Source organism: Sinohyriopsis cumingii, chromosome 11 (genome assembly GCF_028554795.1).
Source record: "Sinohyriopsis cumingii isolate HCF-2022 chromosome 11, ASM2855479v2, whole genome shotgun sequence".
NCBI lineage: Eukaryota > Metazoa > Mollusca > Bivalvia > Unionida > Unionidae > Sinohyriopsis > Sinohyriopsis cumingii.
In genome coordinates, this window is record NC_142971.1 from 47,449,848 (window position 1) to 47,472,435 (window position 22,588).

General features: G+C 40.4%; 1 protein-coding gene across 1 annotated transcript in view; it reads left to right on the plus strand.

Moving 5' to 3' along the window:
• Positions 1-233: 233 nt before the first annotated feature.
• LOC149788401 (uncharacterized) overlaps positions 234-22,588 on the plus strand; it is a 42,981-nt gene continuing 20,626 nt past the window's right edge. The window contains exon 1 of the mRNA XM_089974361.1: positions 234-400. The gene's annotated coding sequence lies outside the window, so the exon portion shown is untranslated. The remainder of the gene's footprint in view (positions 401-22,588) is intronic.

The following is a 22,588-nucleotide window of genomic DNA, read 5'->3' on the forward strand; positions in this document are numbered from 1 at the left end:
TGAGACGTGGGTTTGTTAGTAGTTGTTTGTTGCCTTTTTTTTTTTTTTTTTTGCTTTTTTTTTATAACTTCTCCGCCATTTGCTGATATATGCACCTCTTATCTATGTGTAAATATACCTTTACTTCCTAAATAAAATGTCACGGTCGCTACATTGATATCAAAACTCGTGTATAAAGAAGTACCAAAGTTCTAGTATATATGTGCTGATAGATAGCATAGGACCTTGATAAATGTCACTGTGTTGTTGAAATTAGCCCTAGAGAGAACTGTCTTGAGATTGACGGTAAATGAAATGTGACATCAGTAATATTGGGCCATTATTATCCAACCAGCTGGAAAGATACTTCATTTTAACGCTGCGCTAGCCATGATGAAATCTTTGCCTCTTTGAAAATCAAGTGGGTACAAAATTATTCTCAAAGTACACATCTCTCTCTCTCTCTCTCTCTCTTGCGAATATGGTTATGTGTTCGGTAGTTTAGGGTTGCCGAGAGTGTACTCGGGTATTAGTATCATTATCCTACCGTACAAAACTGCAATGTACAATCAACGTTTCGCTTTAATAACAAAATGTAACACTGTTGTCAAGAGTTAACAATTTATGCACTTGTTATTTAATGTAGAAGACGAGCCCTTGAACGAAAGACCTAAGGATCAACCTAAGCAGACTTAGATAACATTGTGAATGCGTTCTCTCAATAATCCTGCAGAGCTGATGTCATTCTAGACGACTTGGCTCATCGTCCCAAGCATGTGGAATAGCGAAGCGGTTGGAACATCACTAGGCCATAAAATAAGGTCATAAAATAACCCTGGAAATGATTGTAGAAATCAGTTTGATGCGGGTTTGGTGATTCGCCTCTGGCGGAGCCCACCACACATGTTACGACAGTAAAGGTCAGTAATGTTTTGAGAGTATCTTTGTTTTTTATCGCCGACAAATTGTTACATGTGAACTAATGTAGTTCACAATATTGTTTTCAACAATGTCGACGAATTGCATCCGAAGTTCCTTTCTCGACTTGACGGAAAAGACCAAGAATATTCCGTCTGATAGTGCAGTGCTCTTACATCCCCACTCCACCCGCTGATAACACACTTTATAGGAAAGATAGAGCAGATGGGTACTGAGGCATTACGATTGAACTGAAATAAAAAAGTCTTTATATATTATGCGCAAGTTTATTGATTTCTTCTTTTCTTTATTTTTAACTATCGAAAACCAAAATTCCAGTTTGCTAACCAATTGTACAAACTTAAATTTGAGTATTTCCAATAATTGACTGCTATAAGTGGTGTTATCCATAATTAGAATAATTCCATGCTACACAATAATTTGGACGACGAAGATTTTCCATATATTTCGGCACAACAATGGCGGTCAATGTAAAGTGTAGTAGAGGTTGTCCTAGTAAATGGCGAGACGCCGAAAACGTTATACCACGTGCGGTGCAACCGGAACACCACTTGCAGACCAATAAAAGTTGATATCTATTATAAATGTTTTGCGCAAAGACTATTTATTTTAAACATTTTTTAAAACAGCGTGGCGTAGTCATACCAAGTTATTAATTTGCGAATAGAATGTGTCATTCAGGTTTGTTCTTTTTATTACTAAAGAAGATGGCATATACGCATAATTATCGCGGAAAACGACGGTATGAGCTTCTTTAGCACCAGCTATAACGACCCTTTATATGTTGACAAAGAGTTCGAAATCCAGGGCCAGAAAGCCCGCTATACAATCAATCAGGATCTCATCTAATGTGCAGTCTGTAGACAAGAGAATGGTCCACACTTCAGAACGTATATGCGTAATCTACCGCATGTTTCACGGATTCATTAATGTAAATATAAATGATAAGCCATGATTTCAACTACCTGACATACTATGGTCGACCAAAACCATTAACAATCACCTTAAAAGATAAAAATGACTCCGTATCTTTATAAAAAGATTTGTGACTAACACAACATGTGGACTTTATTACCCGAGATGCAGATACCTTATACATCTTCTTCACAAAACGATTCCCGTTGGTATAGCATTGTGAATCAAATAGGGTATCATTGAAAAGAAAACTATACTATAGACTCAAACATCTTTATTCAGCGCCAAAACCAGTAAAACGTAAAGTCTATCTGTGGAAGAAACCAACTTGGGCATCATTCGATCTGCAGCGTATGCATAGTCTGAATCCTTCTTCATCAAATATGATGCGACTTCAAACAAAATTGTACAGACGCTCTGAAATCCCATGTCCCTACTAGAACTGCATCCCAAAGAACTGATAAGCCACAGGTCACAAGTGACATCCACAGACTAAGTAGAAGCAAACGAATATGGCTGAAGCGTGCACTACAAAATCAAAAGCTACCTTGAATCACTACAAATCTCAATAATGCAACACTCAAAAGAAAGTATTGAGAGCATGATAAACAACGTCATCTGCGATGAAGATTCTAGGCGTAAACAAATTTGGAACTTTAGCAAATATAAAAAGAACGACCGCACTGGAGTCTCACTCTTAGGCTAATAGCTTTGCATTTAGTGACAGTGCAATCAAGGTATATATATTGATTAATCAGTTCGCCTTAGAGTTCACCACTGAAGACACAAGCAATATGCCATTCTACTCCCGTTGTACCGACTACTACATGATACATAAATAGCGTTACCAAGCTGCTCAAGTTCATAAATCCAAGTAAAGTTCAGACAAAACTTCTGGCCGCCCACAACTTGAAAAAACAACTCAACTCGCTTCCGCACTCATTCCTATCCTCCAAGCATTCGTCAACCAAGATAAGGTACCTGAAGACCGGAAAAGGCACAGGTCAGGAAAGTTCACAAGAAATCCATCAAACTACCATCCCATTTCACTGATTTTAACCTGCTGCAAAGTCAGCGAACATATATTTCACAGCTCCATTTAATATACATCTGGAAAACCAAAGCAACTTATTTGATAACATGGCTTCCATAAACGAAGATCAACGGAAACTCGGCTCATCCTTTCTGTTCAAGACGTTTCCATACGAGTCGGTTCTGGAAGGCAATTTGGCACCATTCTTATAGATTTCAACTAAGATTTCCACAAGGTCTTACACCAACGGCTGTTACTGAATCTTCACGATTGTGGAGTGAAGGAAACCATTCGATCTTAAGTTAGGACTTTATATCATGCAGAACGCAAAACGAAATGCTTATTGACAACACAACTACAATCCAGCTATGTTACCTCGGGTGTTTTTTGAAGTACTGTACAAAGACCCTTGCTTTTCTAAGTGCATATCAGTGACTTGCCGAATTATGTTCTATTCCACGTTCGCCTCTTTGCTTACGAGTTCTCTAATAACGGAATGTTAAATCAACCGAATATTGTATGTGTCTCCAGAAGGGTCTTGTCAACCTCCAACTTTAGCAAAGCACATAGCAGATGAAATTCAATCCACCCAAATGAGAGTTATTTACCATCACCAACCGCAGGAATCATTCAAAGTACGACTCACCCATCCATGGTCTTACTCTAGGTAAAGCTAATCACACCAAATATTTGGTAGTCACCATCAATAACATTCCGTCTTGGAATTCATATGTAGATATCATTAGCAAAATAGGCAAATTCCACCATTGCCTTCCTGAATCGTAACATCAGTATGTTTCCAACAGATGTCCAAGTTCAAGCTCCCAAGACCTTTGTATGGCATATTTTGGAATACACCTAAACAGACTGTGAACTTATACACAGCGCGACATTGACGTTATAACGAGAGAAGTACAGAGAAGGGCCACCAGGTTCATCACCAAGGACATCCGCTAAACCGTCAGTATGAGGGATGTGTTTCAGTAACTGACATGTGAAGAGTTGTACACCCATCAGCTATATGTAAAGTTTTAATGCTCCAACGTATAAACCACCAATCTGTACTTGGTTTTATTCTGGATGTCACACAAGAGGAAACAAAATTAAAGTCCTACAAGCACATGCCCGTATCCAAGCATTTCAGTACTCCTTTTGCTTTCTGTTGCTAGATTATAAAATACATTGACCCCGTCATCGGTGCAAATCGACTCGACAGAGGCCTTCCGCTAAGGCATTGTTATATGTCTTCTGATATAGATATCATGCGAGTTGTAAATTCACTTTTAAATTGTATAGAATCAGCTTTCTATGGTGTATACAAATAAGCAGCACGTGCGTCACTCATGTTGAAACTTTTACTTCAGTGGCACCATATTAATTTATGGGGAAGGCACTTGATGTAGAACACGCAAAAGCACACAAGCACATGCGTATCAAGTGTATTGTGTATTTTTCTTAGATTATAGTTTTGCGATATAATCCCCATGGGCGATATATTTGACGTATCACTAACATGATATATGTGCATACTAATATACATCAGCCATTCCTGTGATTGGCTGACTTTTAGGGTTATTTCTGGCTAATACACAAGGAAAGATACAAGGACACGCGAGTTCATTTATACAATCTATTCAGAAATGAACAAAGAACAAAGATATTAGACCTTACGCAAAAAATGATTCATGCTATTTCTAAATCCTGAAAAAATGTTTACAGCAAGAATATTCGCTTTGTACATTATGTTAACTTTGACAGTTACGGATAATCTTAATGGGCATCAGCTGTCGAATCTCAATAATTTCCTCCGTACAGAGTAAAACATTTTAGCCACTTTTATGTCACTTATTTAGGCTCGAATAAACAGTAACACAAGAAAGAGTGAAAACAACAAGCTTTGAAAAATATACAATAATTTATTTCCCTGGAAAAAAATCTGTAAAATTGAAATAGTATGAATTTGCGGTTTTACAGAATCAAATCGAAAAATAATCCAAGAATAAAAGTTTAGTAATCCTAGAAACACAATGTTCTACTGATTTCACGTTCGAATCCCGACGAAGAATCCAAGATGGAAGACGATGACTTATGCTACAATATGTAGTGTTGAAGTCTACAGTTCCTTGTAGAAACAAAAATTATCACTCCGGTTTCTGATAGCTGAATGCATTTTTATAAAAACTGCCCTTGTTCCACAATATTACATGAGCACACGTATTTTCCAGAAAAATAACAGAATGAATCCTTTTGAATCCAAGTAATTTGAAATAACTCCAAACCAGGTAATTTGAAATAACTCCAAACATCACAACACACAGCTAACAGTTTAACAGCCCAGCTTCTACTGAGATTAATTCTCTAAACCATGGGTTATATGGACTTTCTAAAACGTAAACAAGGGTCACGTGATTATCTTCTGGAAGTTTATAGAAGCAATTACTTGATACAGATCACGTTTACCCAGTGTGACCCTGACGAAAACCAATCATTTTTACTCTAAGAAATAAAAAAATAAAAAAATGTTTATATCTTAAAGACAAAGTCCCATCATGACCTTGGAAACAACCAATCATTTTAAAATTAAAATAGAACTTGTTTACAAATGTTTCTACAAATTCTGAAACAAGTTCAGGATTTAGATCAACACCTGGTGTTTATAAACTAACAGTCAAGTTCAAACTATTTTCTAAAAAAAGTAATTTCTCTAGTGAATAAATTTACATTACAATATCATGTAATGAAAAATAAATTTTTTAAAACTGACAAACAATTAAATTGAAATATATATATATATATATATATATATATATATATATATATATATATATATATATATATATATATATATATATATATATATATATTAAATCAGATATAATTAAATCAAATATACATGATACCATATCTATTTACTTAAAATGCCATCTTTAACCATCTAGCTGTAAAGAAAACTTAGTCTTGAAAATGTTCCAGTCGTATCGCGCTTATGGAGGAGGGGCAGCTGCCCCCCCCCCCTTCCCCCCCCCCCCCAATCTGCCCATGGATCTAGTGCAGTGCATTTATCTTCAGGTTTTTGGTATGCTCGTACAACGCTACATTTGTGGCCTGTTCTTGTTTTTCTTATCTTTCCTTTGTATCTGAGGAACTTAAAATACATAAACTAACCATCCTGGTAAAAATAAAAAACGCATCAGGTTTAAGTTTTGTTATAAAAATTTGAAAAGATAATTATTAAAGAAATCATAGCAGCTAATTTACTGATTAAAACTTAAAGCTCACAATTAATTCGCATTATAGAATGGGCAAATACATCTTTAAACAAACAAATGAATCAATGCAATTACAACTTTACAACCGAACTGGCTTGAATCAATGCTAATCCAGCCATGGGCAGTTAAATGGACAGATGCAAGACTGAATAACTTGACGATTTTTGTTCAAAATAATAATAATAATAATAATAATATCTTTGGAACAAGCTTGTGGAAAATCTCAAACTCTATCCATACATTTTTATTAGCTTTATGCAAGTCTTTTAAACTTTTACCGCCAAGACAGTGTTTCATCGTGTGTTTTCGCTTTCCTGGCCTTTTATGAGGATTTTTTAAAAAAAATTATTTAATTATTTTATTTATTTATTTATTTATTTATTTATTTATTTATTATCAAAATAATGTAACTGGTTTACCAAATTTGCATGAACTTTCAGTCGTTGCGTTCTTTAACAATATTTCAGATTTTGGTGCTGGCATAAGATCGTGTTCATCAAACATCTAAAAACGTCTCATGCTCGTATATAAGATTCATCCTCCCAGTGCTAGACATCACTATAAACTGCCACATTGCAGACATCGTAGCGATGTGACTGAAAAATTGTTAAAGCTACGTTAAAAATCCAAATCACATCACATCACATCACATCCTTCGTTCCACGTCAACGGCATTCCTCCTACTTGGTTGAAATAGATGCTTTCCGTCTCGATGAAAACCGGGGTATTTTCCCTTGTTGTATTCCGTTTTAAATATTTCTTGTGAAATATGAAATCTTTATTCCGTCCTTCACTTCTCCGAGGTTAAGGAAAGTCGTTCGCGCCTTCATCCGAGACGTTAATCAATCTGGGTAAAATCGTAAGACTTTCCTTCTCAAGAATGAGTGTCAGAATCATGGTGACAAGGGTGACTTTAAACACTGAGTGGATATCGTGGTATGGCTAAGGTGGCTTTAAACACCGAGTATATATGGTATGGCTAGGGTGACTTTAAACACTGAGTAGATATCATGGTATGGCTAGGGTGACTTTAAACACTGAGTAGATACGGTATGGCTAAGGTGACTTTAAACAGTGAGTAGATACGATATGGCTAAGGTGACTTTAAACAGTGAGTAGATACGATATGGCTAAGGTGGCTTTAAACAGTGAGTAGATACGATATGGCTAAGGTGGCTTTAAACAGTGAGCAGATATCATGGTATGGTTAGGATGACTTTAAACAGTGAGTAGATACGATATGGCTAAGGTGGCTTTAAACAGTGAGCAGATATCATGGTATGGTTAGGATGACTTTAAATACCGAGTAGATACCATGTTATGGCTAGTGTGACTTTAAACACAGGGTATATATCATGTAATAGCTCAGGTGACTTTAAGCAGAATAGATATAATGGTATGGCTAGGGTGAGTTTAGACACTGAGTGGATATCATGTTATGGCTAAGGTGACTTTAAACACTGAGCAGATATCATGGTGTGGATACAGTGGCTTTAAACACTGAGTAGATATCATGGTGTGGATACAGTGGCTTTAAACACTGAGTAGATATCATGGTGTGGATATAGTGGCTTTAAATACTGAGTGGATATCATGGCATGATTATGGTGACTTTAAACACTGAGTAAATACCATGGTATGGCTAGAGTAACTTCAAACACTGAGTAGATATCATGGTAACGCTAGAGTGACTTCAAACACTGAGTAGATATCATGGTGTGGACATAGTGGCTTTAAATACTGAGTGGATATCATGGTATGGTTATGGTGCCTTTAAACACTGAGTAAATACCATGGTATGGCTAGAGTGACTTCAAGCATTGAGTAGATATCATGGTAACGCTAGCGTGACTTCAAACACTGAGTAGATATCATTGTATGAATAGGGTGACTTTAAACACCGACTAGATATCATGATATGATTAGGGTGACTTTAAGATTGCATTAAAGTTTAGAAAAGGTTTCCTAACTTTCAAAGTCTATAATAAATTTGTGCCAGATTATCTTAATATGTTCAAGTTTGTAAAGAACATTAGCACAAGGAGTACAAAATCGAGTGAAAACAAATGACTTGTACATATAAAATGTTTGGACATAGAATTTTAAGAAATAATTTGCTTACTTCGGTACAGTTAGATGGAACAGTTTGCAGCATGATATTAAACAACCATCTAATATTTCAGCTTTCAAGAAATTTTACCTATACAAGTATTTGTCAGTGTTTAAAGCCACCCTAACAATACCGTGATATCTACTCAGCGTTTAAAGTCACCCTAGGTATACCATGATATCCACTCACTGTTTAAAATCACTCTTGCAACAAAACGATATCTACTCAGTATTTAAAGTCACCTGAGCTATTCCATGATTTAAAGACACCCTAGTCATATCTGGCTATATCTACTCAATGATTTTATGAACGCATACCATTTATATGTGGTGGCTGTGATATATCTATGCGATAACAGTTTGTCAACTCTTTTATAATTTGCAATATATAAAGGATATTATTATTATTATTATTATTATTATTATTATACCTTTTCACGTGTCATCGCGGAGAGAGACAGTGATCACTTTTTTAGAGGATGTATGTTTGGGGGCTGTTTATATTCTTTGTGTAGAAGAGTACTTTGTTGGACTGTTTTCCCAAACCTACGTGAAGAAATATATAGAATACGATGCCCATCACAATTGAACAGAGTAGGCTACATGTATAGCATTGCATTCGCAACTTTGAGGTCAGTCATACATCTAATGTTTGTCAATCGCTGCCATTCGGATCACTACGGTTATTTATGCAATAGTCCAATCAATCATAGAAATAATCGAGATCATCCGAATATATTTGGATTCTTTCTTTCGCAGAGACATTTCCGGCGAATAAAATGCATGATTTTCTGGTATACATGCCGCACATACTTGTGTCTGGCAGAGATAGTGAAGTCAGTTCCAAATGCAAGTATAGCATAATTCTGGTAAAAGTGGATAGTTTTGTAAATTGACCCATGTCAAATGTCTTCACTTTAGGCTATGGTGTGACATTTTCATACATGATTGTTTAATAATGAAAGACATGGCTACGTTTGTGAATTTGGTGTTTGGCGCTTGTGTTGTTCTTGAAAATGATGTAAGGCATGTACACCTCCCATAGTTATTTCGCAGTATGTAGACAGTGGATACCAATAGACGGCTGAGACGAAAAGCTAGTCACCCATAGCAGCGTTACAGCAGACATATGGTTTCAAGACAGGTAGAATATCTATTAAAAAACTGCCTGGAAGGCAACTATTTTGAACTGCATCAAACTATTTAGTACACAATGTTTCTCAGAATTATCGTCATGGGAAAGGGCTCTTGTTTGCACTGTAAGCATCACGTAATGTCAAACATTAGTGCCCACTTGGCATTAACATACAAGTGATTCTACCGGTGGTAGGACAAAATTGCCATTTTTAAGGCCATCTGTCACACTTACTTTTTATACATGAAATGAACCGCTTTTGAAAATTAGCATATTTTAACAGACAAAAGAAAGAAAAAAGAAAAATGGTCTTTTTATACGTTTTATCCACATATAACAAAAATCAGCCAGAACCAGTCAAGCGAAATCAGAACTGTTCTAGTAGCGACCGGTGCAATGATGCGTGGCAGTCGAAACACCCTCGGCCTTTTCTGTAAAGTCATAAAAGAAAGCTAGGATAAAATCGTCGCTATTAAGAACTATATTCTAAACTACTTTCGTTCACATGGAACAAATATGACGGCGGCAGGTCATAACGTCACCTTCGGAACATTGTCGGCCATTGCTGTTGTAACATATGTAAAATATTGGACGTGTTCCCCAGAGATGATTTACCAGACACATTAAATTGATGTGTATTCCTACGACTACTTCTGAGGTTATTTCCCGACCAAGTGGAAATAATAATAATAATAATAATAATAATAATAATAATAATAATAACAATGGCTTTGCACAGTGCTTAATCTTTAGAAGCTCTAAGCACTTTACAAATTTAGTTAACACGTAAGGACATATATGAACAGACCAGATTACAAAAACAAAACCATGAAATTACAAATTACAAACATTTTGTTGCAGTTAGCTGGGCCCATGTACGCAAAAGAACGTTATCCGTAGGAATTTGTTTTGATAGAGGGAATAGTGAGAATTTTGGACTTCAGGCAGTCAATAAAATGTAGTACACAGAGCAGATATTCTGCTTGTTTCTCGATCGAACAGGTAACCAGTGGTGGTACATAGCGGGGGGGGGGGGGAGGATTCCTCGCTTCTTGGTACTCAAAAGATGATCCGAGCAGCCGAGTTTTTTACTTTTTGAAGTTTATGTAGAAGATACTGAGAGGAACCAGATAGTAGAGAATTACAATTGTCCAGTCTAGACAGTAACGAGGAACACGAAACTGTTATTGTGGCATCAGCTGAAAAAATAATTGAGAATGGAGCTAATAAGTATCAGTTTAAAGTATGCAGCATTGCATATGTCGATTTCATCTTGGTGTAATGAGAGAGTACTGTTGAGAGTGGTAACTTTGTTTCGCACTCATTGTGTGAATTTGGTGTTGGTGTTGCTGATACATATTGTTTGAGGTAAAGAATGGGAATGAGAAAGGCATGGTGTGGTGATCAGAATAGCTTTAGTTTTGTCATCATTCATCTGTTGTTTGTTGCATATCATCCATGACTTCACATCGGAAATACACCTCTCTTCGCCCTGGATGTAATATCAAATTCAGTCGGTTGGCTAGATTTGTATCATCTGGGTGTCATCAGTGTATGATTGGTGAGACACTAACTGAGACCAATAAATGTGTTATGTATATTTAATTTGCACTGTTTATTATTATTATTATTATTATTATTATTATTAGTATTATTATCATCATCATCATCATTATTATTATTTCATCATATGCTATTGCCATGTAACATTGTATGTTGTTCTTAACCTTGTCCAAAATCAAGTTTATTTTCCACCTGAGTAGTAAGGTGGGGCACCCTAGGGACAATGGGACTTAGCATTAAAAACACACCTGGGTCACTCTAGGGACAATGGAAATTTAACATGGAGAAAAATCGTGGGTCACTCTAGGGACAATGGAAATTTAACATGGAGAAAAATCGTGGGTCACTCTAGGGACAATGGGAATTTAACATAGAGTTTGGGTTTGTTTAGGGACAAGGGAATTTTTTTTTTTTAAAAAAGGGGTAGGCAATTGAAAGGCTATCTCTTTTCGAGAAATATGGCTGGCCCTGAAAAGGGCCTTTGGGTTTATGTTAATGTATTCATTAACATAAAGGGCATCGCATTGGTCTTCTTCTTGTCCGTAGGCTGCGTCTCACTGTTGGCCCGTAAATCAGGACTCTTTTCAGGCATCCTTGCCTCTCCACGTAGATCCTACGTATCCACAGACTGGTGTTTGTCCTGTGGACAACGGTCCACTTGGACCGGACATACATGAGCATGTCCGTCCGGAACATCATGGAAAACACAAGCGTAGAAGATTGCACATCGGTCCACATCTTGAAGCGACGAGAACAGGTGAATCAATGCAGTGAACTGCGCTTATTTATAGGTAGAGGTAGGATTGAAACGGATTGAGTTCATTCACCAATCCAAACACGCGTTACAAAATTCAGTCAGCCCGCATCCAATCCGAAGAGAGCAGTCTGTGACGTCAGTTGGTCTATATAGATTCGTTAGCGCTTGTGTGCAGTCAATCTATGCAACAGTGATTCAACATGACGGAAATTCAGAAAACGATCCATTGGGGTGCACCAACAGGGGAGACTGCCCAAGGGAACCCGGACTTACTTTCAGAAGAGGTGAATTGGGATTTTGTGGATTTTCTTACCTCGCAAGAATTTGTTCCGGAACCTTCGTTACCTTCTTCATTACCGCAAGTGGAGAATTTTAGACAGAGACAGAAAGAAGAATTGGAGAAATTTATACAACGACAAAAGGAAGCGGAACAAGCTTTTCTCCTACAGCAACAGCAGCAAGAAGAAGAGGTAAGAAAAAAACAACAGCAACAACAGCAAGAAGAAGTAGCAGCAAAGAAACAAGAGGGTGAAAATCAAACGGTCACGGTACTGTTGGACATTTTAGCGGAGTTAAGAAGTCTGAAACAAATGTATCAGACTTCTTTATCACGACCGAAGAGAATACGACCTTCCCGAGCTAAACACGTCAACCCTGTGACTAAGCCTACCGTACCACCCTTAGTGATTTCAACCCAATCATCATCATCAACATTACGCAGTCCAGAAGTAGGCCTTGGCCGTGGCAAAGGCTTAAGGCAGTTAAATTTGATTGCTTAAACTCACCCCTACACCATAAAGAAAAAAAGGCCCTTTTCAGGGCCACCCGCATTTCTCGAAAAGAAATACAATTTCAATTTGCCAATAACTCAAAAAAAAAAAAACCCCACCCATTTTACCCTTATAGTACGTGTCTGTGTATGAGTGCCTGAGTGTAGCTTCTTATTTTAAAATCACAACTCAAAGACACTTACCTTGTATCATTAATTTATTCTTTTATCCATTGTTACAATCCAATTCACAATTCACAACACAACACAACACTTTAATTAAAAGTTCATTGACTTCTTCTTTCTCCTTGTTTAGTCTCTCTGTTTTTTCAATTTCTTCACCGTTTTTTCCTCATTTTCTTCCCTTCTTCTTTTCTTCTCCTGTTTCTTTGCCTCTTTTAAATAGAATTGTCTTCTTTCTTCCTCTTCTTCCTCTGAAGAATCCCTCTCTTCTTCCGAAGAATCCCTCTCTTCTTCTGAAGAATTCCTCTTTTCTTCTGATTCCTCTTGTTTCTTTTTTGGGCAATCTGGAGACCAATGTCCTTTTTCTTTACAATAATAACAGGTATCTTGACTTTTTTCTTTTTTAGCCCCTTTTTTTTTCTTTTTTGACGGTCTGGACACTCTGAAGACCAATGCCCTTTCTTCTGACAGATATAGCAAGTATCTTGACTTTTATCTCGAAAGGAAGGAGAGTAGTCCGTCGGCTGGTCTGAAGAGAATTTTCTAATGACCCCTCGCAAAGCTCTGACGAAACGTTCGATTTGGTTAGTCTCTTCCATCGTTGTGCTCGGTTTGAGAGTGAAATGAATAGTGAAAGGACAAGACACACACCCTTTTTATATACGCTGGTTTGTCATGACTATAAATTAGTCTATGGTGTTTAAACTTGAGTCATTTGACGTTTTGCACTCAAGATGAAACGATCCTATTCATTCGAGAAGAAAGAAGAAGAAAGTAAGAGGCAGAAACGTGATCTATCGCCTCGTACCAGGGCTGAAATTTTGGCACAAATTCATGCCAGTGATTTTGAAGAGGACATGAGTGAACCAGAATTTGAAACCTCTAAACCAAGTTCACCACCCTTAGTCAACCCTGAAAAATACTATTCCATTCGAGAGACGGAAAAGAGCTCCTCTAGAAAATTTAGAACCACGGCTTACACCTACACGGTGAAGTTTAAAGATTTCAAGTCCGACGTACCGTTGGAGAAAGCAGAAGGGTTCATCACCGAGATGTGGGATTCTTTGCTCACCGCACTCAAGCGACAATGTCAACCCAAAGAAGACGATCGCTTGACACTATCCATAGATCACGACGGTTTGAAATCCCTTGTTTGGATCGAGTTTAGCAGACCCGCAGAACTAACCCCTTCCAAAGTCATGGACAAGATTCAACACGTACAACAATCCAATGACCAGTTTGACATCACCGATGGTAAAGCCACACTGAAAATGGCCCACGTCTCTCCTCCTCAAGGGACTGGACGCAAAAAGATGTTATTGGTGCACGACCTTCGCAACACCAAAACAAGTCTCGTCCGAATTAACAACCCTCAAGACCAGATGTGTTTAGCCCGTGCCATCGTGGTGGGACGAACCTATGCCAACAAGAACGACACGGTAGAATGGAAAAGAACCTGGGAGAACATTCGAAAATCGAACCGAACCAAACAACGAAACGAAGCAGAACTCCTGTTGCAACAAGCCGGACTGTCCAAAGACGCACCCTGTGGCATTCCTGAGATGCAAGAATTGCAAGATGTCCTAGCTCCACGCTACACCTTGAAAGTGCACCCTCAAGAAATGCGTGGGCCTCTGTTGTTTCGAGGCCAAGATTTTAAGGATGGAAAATACATTCATGTTTATCATCACGATGACCATTTCGATACCATTACCACCATCACCGGATTCCTGGGATATGCTTATTATTGTGAGAAATGTGATTATGGTTATAACAATCGAGAGCAACACAAGCATTGTGGAATGAAATGCCCAGGATGCTTGGCCTCTCCACCCTGTCTGAGCGAAGAACCAGTGCCTTGTTCAACTTGTCTGCGCACGTTTGTTAGCCCTACCTGTTACCAACAACATTTGAAAACACAAGGTTCACAGAAGAAATGTGCTTGTCAACTCCTGAGATTGTGCCCTACGTGTGGACAAGGCATACTTACCAATAATGCCAAGGCACACGTATGTCGAGGAAAGAAAAAATGTCACATTTGTCACCACATCGTGGACTTGGAACACCAATGCTACGTGCAAAAATACCAACCCCCACCAGAGAAAGAGGACGGTCACAAGAAGAAAGGCAATTTCATCTTTTTCGATTTCGAATGCATGCAAGAGACCGGCATTCACATTCCTAATTTTTGCGTGGCTCATCGAGCGTGCGAGAAGTGCATTCAAGAACCTATTTTCAGTCATTGCCCTCACTGCAGCAAGATTGCTGGAGGGCGTGAAAAAATCTTTCGGGGACCGAACACGTTAGCCGATTTTGCCCAATGGGTTTTAGACCCCATCGACAAGACGTGGAGCCAAGAGGACATCGAACGTTACGGAGATTGTCATCGTCATGCCACGGTGATGGCTCACAATTTTTCCGGATACGATGGACAGTTTCTTTTGAGGTACTATACGGAACAAGGCACCGAACGTCCTAAAGTCACTTTGAACGGAGCCAAAATCATTTTCATGCAAGTGGGACAAGTGCAGTTTAAAGATTCGATGAGCTATTTGGCCATGCCTTTGAGTCGAATGCCTAAAACGTTTGGAATGACAGAAATGGCTAAAGGGTACTTTCCACACTTTTTCAATACGGAAGCCAATCAACACGCCGTTCTACCCCATTTACCTGAGGCTCACTATTACGACCCCGACAACATGCGTACCGAACAACGAGAAGCTTTCTACGCTTGGTACCAGGCTCACGCCTCGGACCCTTTCGACTTTCAGGAAGAAATGTTAAAGTATTGTCGTTCCGACGTGGACGTTTTACGGCGTTGCTGTGGAAAATTTCGAGAACTGTTCATGGAACACGGAGAGGTCGATCCTTTGAAAGAAGCTTGCACCATTGCCAAAGCGTGTTCCTTAGTGTATCGACAACGATTCATGCCTGAAACCACCGTGGCTGTCATCAGCCCTCAAACGACCCACTTTGTCAAACGTCAATACTCGGTCAAAGCCCTACGTTGGTTACATTACTTGTGCGACAAGGAAGACAAGTGGATTCAGCATGCTCGCAACGGAGGGGGTGAAAAGACCATCGGAACGTATTCGGTCGATGGCTGGGACTTAGAAAACCCCAAGATCGTGTACGAGTTTAACGGTTGCTTATTTCACGGATGTCCCGTCTGTTACCCTGACCGTGACACTAAAAATCAGTTTTTACAACGAACCATGGAAGACTTGTACCAGGACACTTGTCAGCGACGCCTAAAGTTAGAACAGGAAGGATACCAAGTGGTGGAAATGTGGGAACACGAGTACGATCACCGTATGAAAATCGATCCCGAGTTTAAACGCCTCGTGGAAAGTTACCAGTTCATGGACCCGCTGAACCCGAGGGATAGTTTGTACGGAGGAAGGACCAATGCCACCTGTTTGCTGTACCAAGCCGACGAAGAGAAAGGAGAAGAAATCAAATACTTGGACGTGTGTTCGCTGTATCCCTACGTGTGCAAATATTGTCGCTTTCCTGTAGGGCACCCGCAATTGCTGACGGAACACATCGACCTGAAAAACATTCGACAATACGAAGGCTTAATCAAGTGCAAAGTTTTGCCTCCCACGCACCTATACCATCCCGTCTTACCTCACCATTGTCAAGGCAAACTGATGTTTCCCTTGTGCCGTACTTGTGCCGAAACGTGCAACCAAGATCAGCCTTGTCAGCACACCCAGGAAGAACGTGCCTTGACGGGACCCTGGGTCAGCGTAGAATTGTTCAAAGCTCTGGACATGGGATACCAACTGTTAGAAGTGTACGAAATTTGCCACTTTCCTAAGACACAGCAATACCACAAGGGTGATCCCAGTCAGAAAGGCATTTTCGCCTACTACGTGGATGCCTTTTTGAAACTGAAACAAGAAGCTAGCGGCTATCCTTCCTGGTGTCACACTCCCGAAGACCAAATACAATTCAAAGAGAAATACTACGAACAAGAAGGCATCTCTTTAGACCACATCGAGAAAAACGAAGGCAGGCCATCGTTTGCCAAAGTGATGTTAAATTGCTTGTGGGGTAAAATGGCACAACGACCGTGTTTACCCAAGACAGAATATTTGACAGAACCTTCCCGCTACTTCCACATGATTCACGACAAAACCAAATACATGAAACACGTGGACGTCGTTCGAGAGGATTTGATCTTGGTCAATTACGAAGAAGATCTGGAATTTGTACAAGACGACCCTTTTGGAAATGTCATCATTGCGGCTTACGTGACAGCCCATGCTCGCTTAAAATTGTACGAAGCTTTAGAACTGTTAGAAGAACGCGTCCTGTACTTTGACACGGACAGTTGCATTTACATCCATCACCCGATTCAACATCACCCTGACATCGAAGGAGACCGTTTAGGAGCCTGGACAGACGAGCATCCCGACGACAAGATTCTAAGTTTCGTCAGTGGCGGCCCCAAAAATTACGGCTACGAATACCGGGACAAACAAGGAGAAGTGCACACGACGTGCAAAGTGAAAGGACTGACTCTGAATCATCGTACCAGTCGAGTGGTCAACTTTGGGGTATTGAAAGAAGCCTTGCAATCGGGAGAGGATAAACACTTTAAAGTGACCACCTATCAACCGAACAAGATTGTACGTTTACCCACTCACCACATCGTCAGTCGGCTCTTGGAAAAAGTCTATCAAATCGTGTACCAGAAGCGAGTGCGACTTCCCAATCATTTCACCTTACCGTATGGACACGTCGGTATTGGTCTGTATATAAAAAGGAACCCTAGGCAAGATCGATAGTTCATTGGGACTACCAAGACCGAGCGAACAAGATGAATACTTTCAGAGAAACACACAACAAGTTGTTTAGAAAGGCACAATTCAAGTGTGAGGCTTCGGAAGTGGAATGCGATTGTGAACCTTGCGATGGGTACGATGCTGTACGTTGTGACCTGAGCGATGCCGTAAAGCATCATGGGAACTTTAGTGTCACTACCCCTATCATGGAAAGTGATGCTGTGCGTGTCAAATCTGTGGGATGCGAAAGTGATGCCGCTCGTCCTCTTGGACACTTTACTGGGTTTCGTTTTAAAGGGGAATGTTCACCTTCACGTCTACACCCCTACGGATGTCATCCAGCCCTGAGCAAACTCCTGCCCATGTCACTCAGCCCTCATCGAAACGAACCTGTGAAAGACGAATATTCGTTCCCTGTGCGTTTGTCGGAATACTGCGACTTTGAAAATGGTCTTCAATCGTTCAAAGGAAAATGGCCTAAGTATCTGGGAGGACCGACCCCCGAAGAATTAGCCAGAGCTGGATTTTTCTACTTGGGCGAAGGAGATAAAGTCAAGTGCTTCAGTTGCGGTGTGTCACTTCACCACTGGGAACCGCAAGATTCGGCCTACCTAGAACATGCTCGATGGTCACCGAATTGTCATTACTTACTCTTAGTAGGACCGAGACATTGAAGTAACTTACCATGTCGTTGACGAAGAAGAAACCAGATTGGTTAGGAGTCAAATGTTGGACATCACCGAGACCAGTATTTAAACTTCATTTCAAAAACGATATTGAATCATTACCTAAAGAACTGCAAGAGAAGATTTACAAAGAAGTTTGGCAGGGGTTTGCCAGAGTGAAATCTCAATGGGTCACTGTAGAACTTTTGTGTCGAGAAATTCATAAGAGGAAAGTGAAAAAAGTCAACCAGTGTGTTAGATTTCTTTGGGTCAAGGGTGCATTCATCCTATTATATCGCTTTAGACCGTTTACATCAAAAGAGTTCAGTGACATTCTTGGACGTTACCCTGAATGGCAGTGGTCAGAAATTACTCACTATGTGGATTACTTTTGCTCTCTATGAGAAGATTGTGAATTGTACGGACTGACTTATTCATGAATACTTTACAAGAGAACATTCGTGCTTTGCCTGTGGAATTCAGAGAAAGGATTTACCGAGAGCTGGTCAAAATACAAATCAAAGGTAAAGAACAATTGCATCCGTTACGTCACCAGATCTTTAACCACTGGTACCTGAATGGTATAAGAGAACTGATTCGTCAGAAATTGTTTCAATGGTCAGACATTGTTCAAAACTTTGAGGTCGCTAATGATCGACATGTTCATAATTATGGTTACTTCGAGATTCACCTAGTGCAACGCATTGAGGAAGACAAGTTAAAGGATTACCAACATTTGTTACGTGGAATCTACTTAGCGGAAGAGGAAACTTCTAAACGAGCTCTGACGTTTCGGTTACAGTATGCAAGATTTAGATTCCCTACTGGAGAACGAAGATCTCTGGCTAGAAAGTACGTGTATTGCATCCGAAAAAAAGAGAATATAAAAACAGGCTGCCATGCCACGGCTTATGTCACATGTCATTGAACAGATTCCGTGGAAGGAACTCAACGACCATATTCAAACCGTGGATCATTACCATCGATTATTACAAGAACTGTATCCATTCAATTTGGGTCGACAAGTGGTGTGTGTCTTAGAGACTTGTTTTCTGGGATTTCGTTTACCAGCCGATTCTTTGTGGACTCTTTACGATCAGTACTTACCACCTCAATGACCTTAAATGGTCACGAAAAACTCCTTTTGCTCAAAGCCTTGCGTTTTCACTGGATACTTCTCGACCTCAACAGGAGAAAAAGATTCGTCAACTTTTAGCTACCCAAGACGTGTATGACGATGTGTGTGTCGCTTGTGACTTACACCCCCATTGGACAGATGTTCGTGACTGGAAAAAGGGGGGTTTTGAGGCTTGGACCCAAGAAGTGGCCAAGTATGCACAAGAGTTGTTCAAGGAAAAAAGTTACTTTTCAACCTGTGTTAGTGACAGTGCCAGAAGAACCCGTCACCGAGAACAACCACTCGCTTCAGGACAGGACTGTCATGGACATTCCTGAAAGGTCATTCCGGGAGGACACTTGTGTGACAATACCTCATGTAGAGACTGTAAGAACATTACACACTGTCCCTAGGACATCTTGGTTACCCAAAACATGTTGTACAGAGACTTGTTTATATTCCACTTTGATCGTTTTGATGTGTTTTTTATTCCTGTACATAACTATTTGGGTTTTATGTATTTTTGTTTTTCGTGTTGTTCATATTTGAAACCTTCAATAAACGTGTTCTGAAAAAGTATATAAACTCTTGTCTTGTTTGTTTTCGTGTCACAAGTGACATTTCTCACACAATGGCTACCTCTGCTGTCTCTGCTCCCTCTTCCTCTACTGTCAAAGTCATCGACGAACACTTAGATCGTGCCAGTTGGGAGGCTTTGTATCTTCGCCATCCCTTTAACATGCTCATTGATGGACCTAGCGGTTCAGGCAAAACCGAATTCGTCAAACGTTTGATCGAACATAAACATCATTTGATCGATCGACCCGCTCAGCGGATCGTGTGGTGTTACAAAGAGTGGCAATCGGCGTACAGCCTCTTGCGAGAAAGTCAAGGCGATTCCATCGTGTTTGTGGAAGGCATTCCTAAAGAAGACGACGGCATCGTCTCTGACTCCCGTCAAACCCATTTGGTCATTTTTGACGACATGTTAGGAGAAGACGAAGAAGAAATTAAACTGTGGTTCACGCGTAAAGGGCATCACCGTAATGCCGGTGTCGTTTACATCACCCAAAATTTGTTTCAACAAAGTAAAGGCCATCGCACCATCAGTCTCAATGCGCATTACGTGGTCTTGTTTAAAAGCCCTCGAGATAAATCGCAAGTGCAAGTCTTAGCCAAACAGTTAGGAACGCCTTGGCTGACTCAGGCGTACGACGATGCCACTCAAACTCCACACGCCTATTTACTCGTCGATTTGAAACCTACGACCCCCGATGATTTGCGATTTCGTACCCACCTGTTTCACCACTGGTGCCAAGACGGAGGGCCTGTCCTGTACACGTCTCCGTCCTCGACTTCATTTCACTCCACATAAAAAAATCTATAAAAACCTCAGACCTTTTTTCGTCTGTCTCACTCACAGTGCGAACATGACGTCCCTTCAGTCGCATCTTCCCGTCAAATTGACTCGTGCCTTGTATGGCATCAGTCGAGAAACAAATCCACAAACACGAGCTCGTGTCTTAGAAGCTAGTCTCAAAGAAGTCTTACGATGGTTCACGGTGACGGCACGTCAACTACTCCAAGGAATCATTCAGATTCCTCATCAAACCAAACGCTTTTTCGATCGAAACAAAGTCGCTTTGGTCCAACTGGCCGATCCCCGTATCGACACTCAAACCAAAAAACAAATCATTTTGAAACCTGCAGGGAGCGGTACTCTAGGAGGGGTCATCATTCGCTCTCTCTTAAGGTGGGATCCTAATGCCCCCAAAGTTATCCCCAAGACAAAAGTCCAACGGAGCCCCAAGAAGAAAAAGAAAAAGACCAGGTCCCCAAGAAGAACTTCTCCAGTGGCGGGACCCTCCTCTGACCAGACACCACCACCCCGGAAAAAGAAAAGAAGCCCCCAGAAAAAGAAACAGAAAAAAAGTCCCCAGAAAAAGAAAAGTCCACAGAAGAAAAGTGGTCGCAAGAGAGGCACTTCGGCCAGGACGCAACCTTACACTCGCAAACCACGACCTGCCACAGCGGTGACTGCGTCTCCGGCAGCCTCACGTTCATCCACTTCTCCGTTAATGACACCAAGAACTGAAGAGTACTTGGAGACGTTGATTACACCAAGAACTTCTCCGTTGATGACCCCCAAAAGAACTTCCCCAGTGGCAGGACCCTCCAATTTAGTGGCAGTGGATGCTGCTCACAAAGTACCTTCTCCCAAAATCAAAGTCCAAGAAAAATCGGGCATGTTACAAAGTTGACTGGATTTGTCCAAGCAAGAACAGGCTCGATTTAGTCCGTTACGTACCCCTGCACGACGTGTCATGCCTGTCCTCAAACTGATACGACGTAAAGACAATCAGTGGCGACGCGTTCCAGTATAAAAAAGGCCTGTGACCGAGTAGGGTATCAGTGTTTTTTTTGGTGCTCCTGAAGACTCAAAGATGTCACCCTCCAGAAAACCCCAAGGAAAGAAAAGGAAAGGACTGCCACCACGTTTAGCTAAACATGGGGACATGTTATCTGTCCTGTCCAAAGCTTCTCCACCCCTACGAAAAAAACTCATTCAAACGGCCTCCAAAGAGGTCATCGATACCGTGTGCGAATGTTGTTTGAACGTTTTGAAAGGCACGATCCCTTTGTCCAAACACCAGAAACAATGCTTAGGCAAACATCGTCAAGTTCTTCGCCAAATGGTTCAAAAGAAAATTCCCATTCGTCAAAAAAAGATGTTGGTGCAACGTGGAGGTATTTTGCCTCTCTTGTTAGGCCCCATACTGAAAGGAGTCTTGGGAACCATGTTGGGAGGACTGGTGGGAGCAAGATAAAAAGACCCTCGGAAGTCCCAAGATCTCAGAATCGACCGCTGACAACCCCATGGAAGGACGAAAACTAGCTTTAGTGCCTTACAAACGATGGATGGAATACCATCGGTGGCAAGAACAACGCACCCCGCATTTACCTCCCAATCCCCATTTGAGCGAGATGTCCCAGTTACAACACGAATTGCAGTCCTTGATGGATCACCAAGATTTGTCCGAAACAGAAAAATCGCAAAAGTACGGTCAACTCTTGCAACGACTGCAACTCTTTCACCAGAAAGCTTTAGACGAAACAGCTCTACCCACTCTGAAAGATTTTAAGACCTTGATGAAAAGTTCAGCACCATCACCAGTATCAGTACCAGTACCACCACTACCAGTGACCAAGACAGAAAAAGAAGAAGAAGGGTTTCAAACTCCACCCGAAAAAGTACGCAAGTTAACAACACCACCACCTACCTCCAGAATTGGATGGATTAAAAAGATGATGGCCACCCCTTCTTCATCACAAGAGAAAAAGAAAGTGAAGACAGAAGTGAA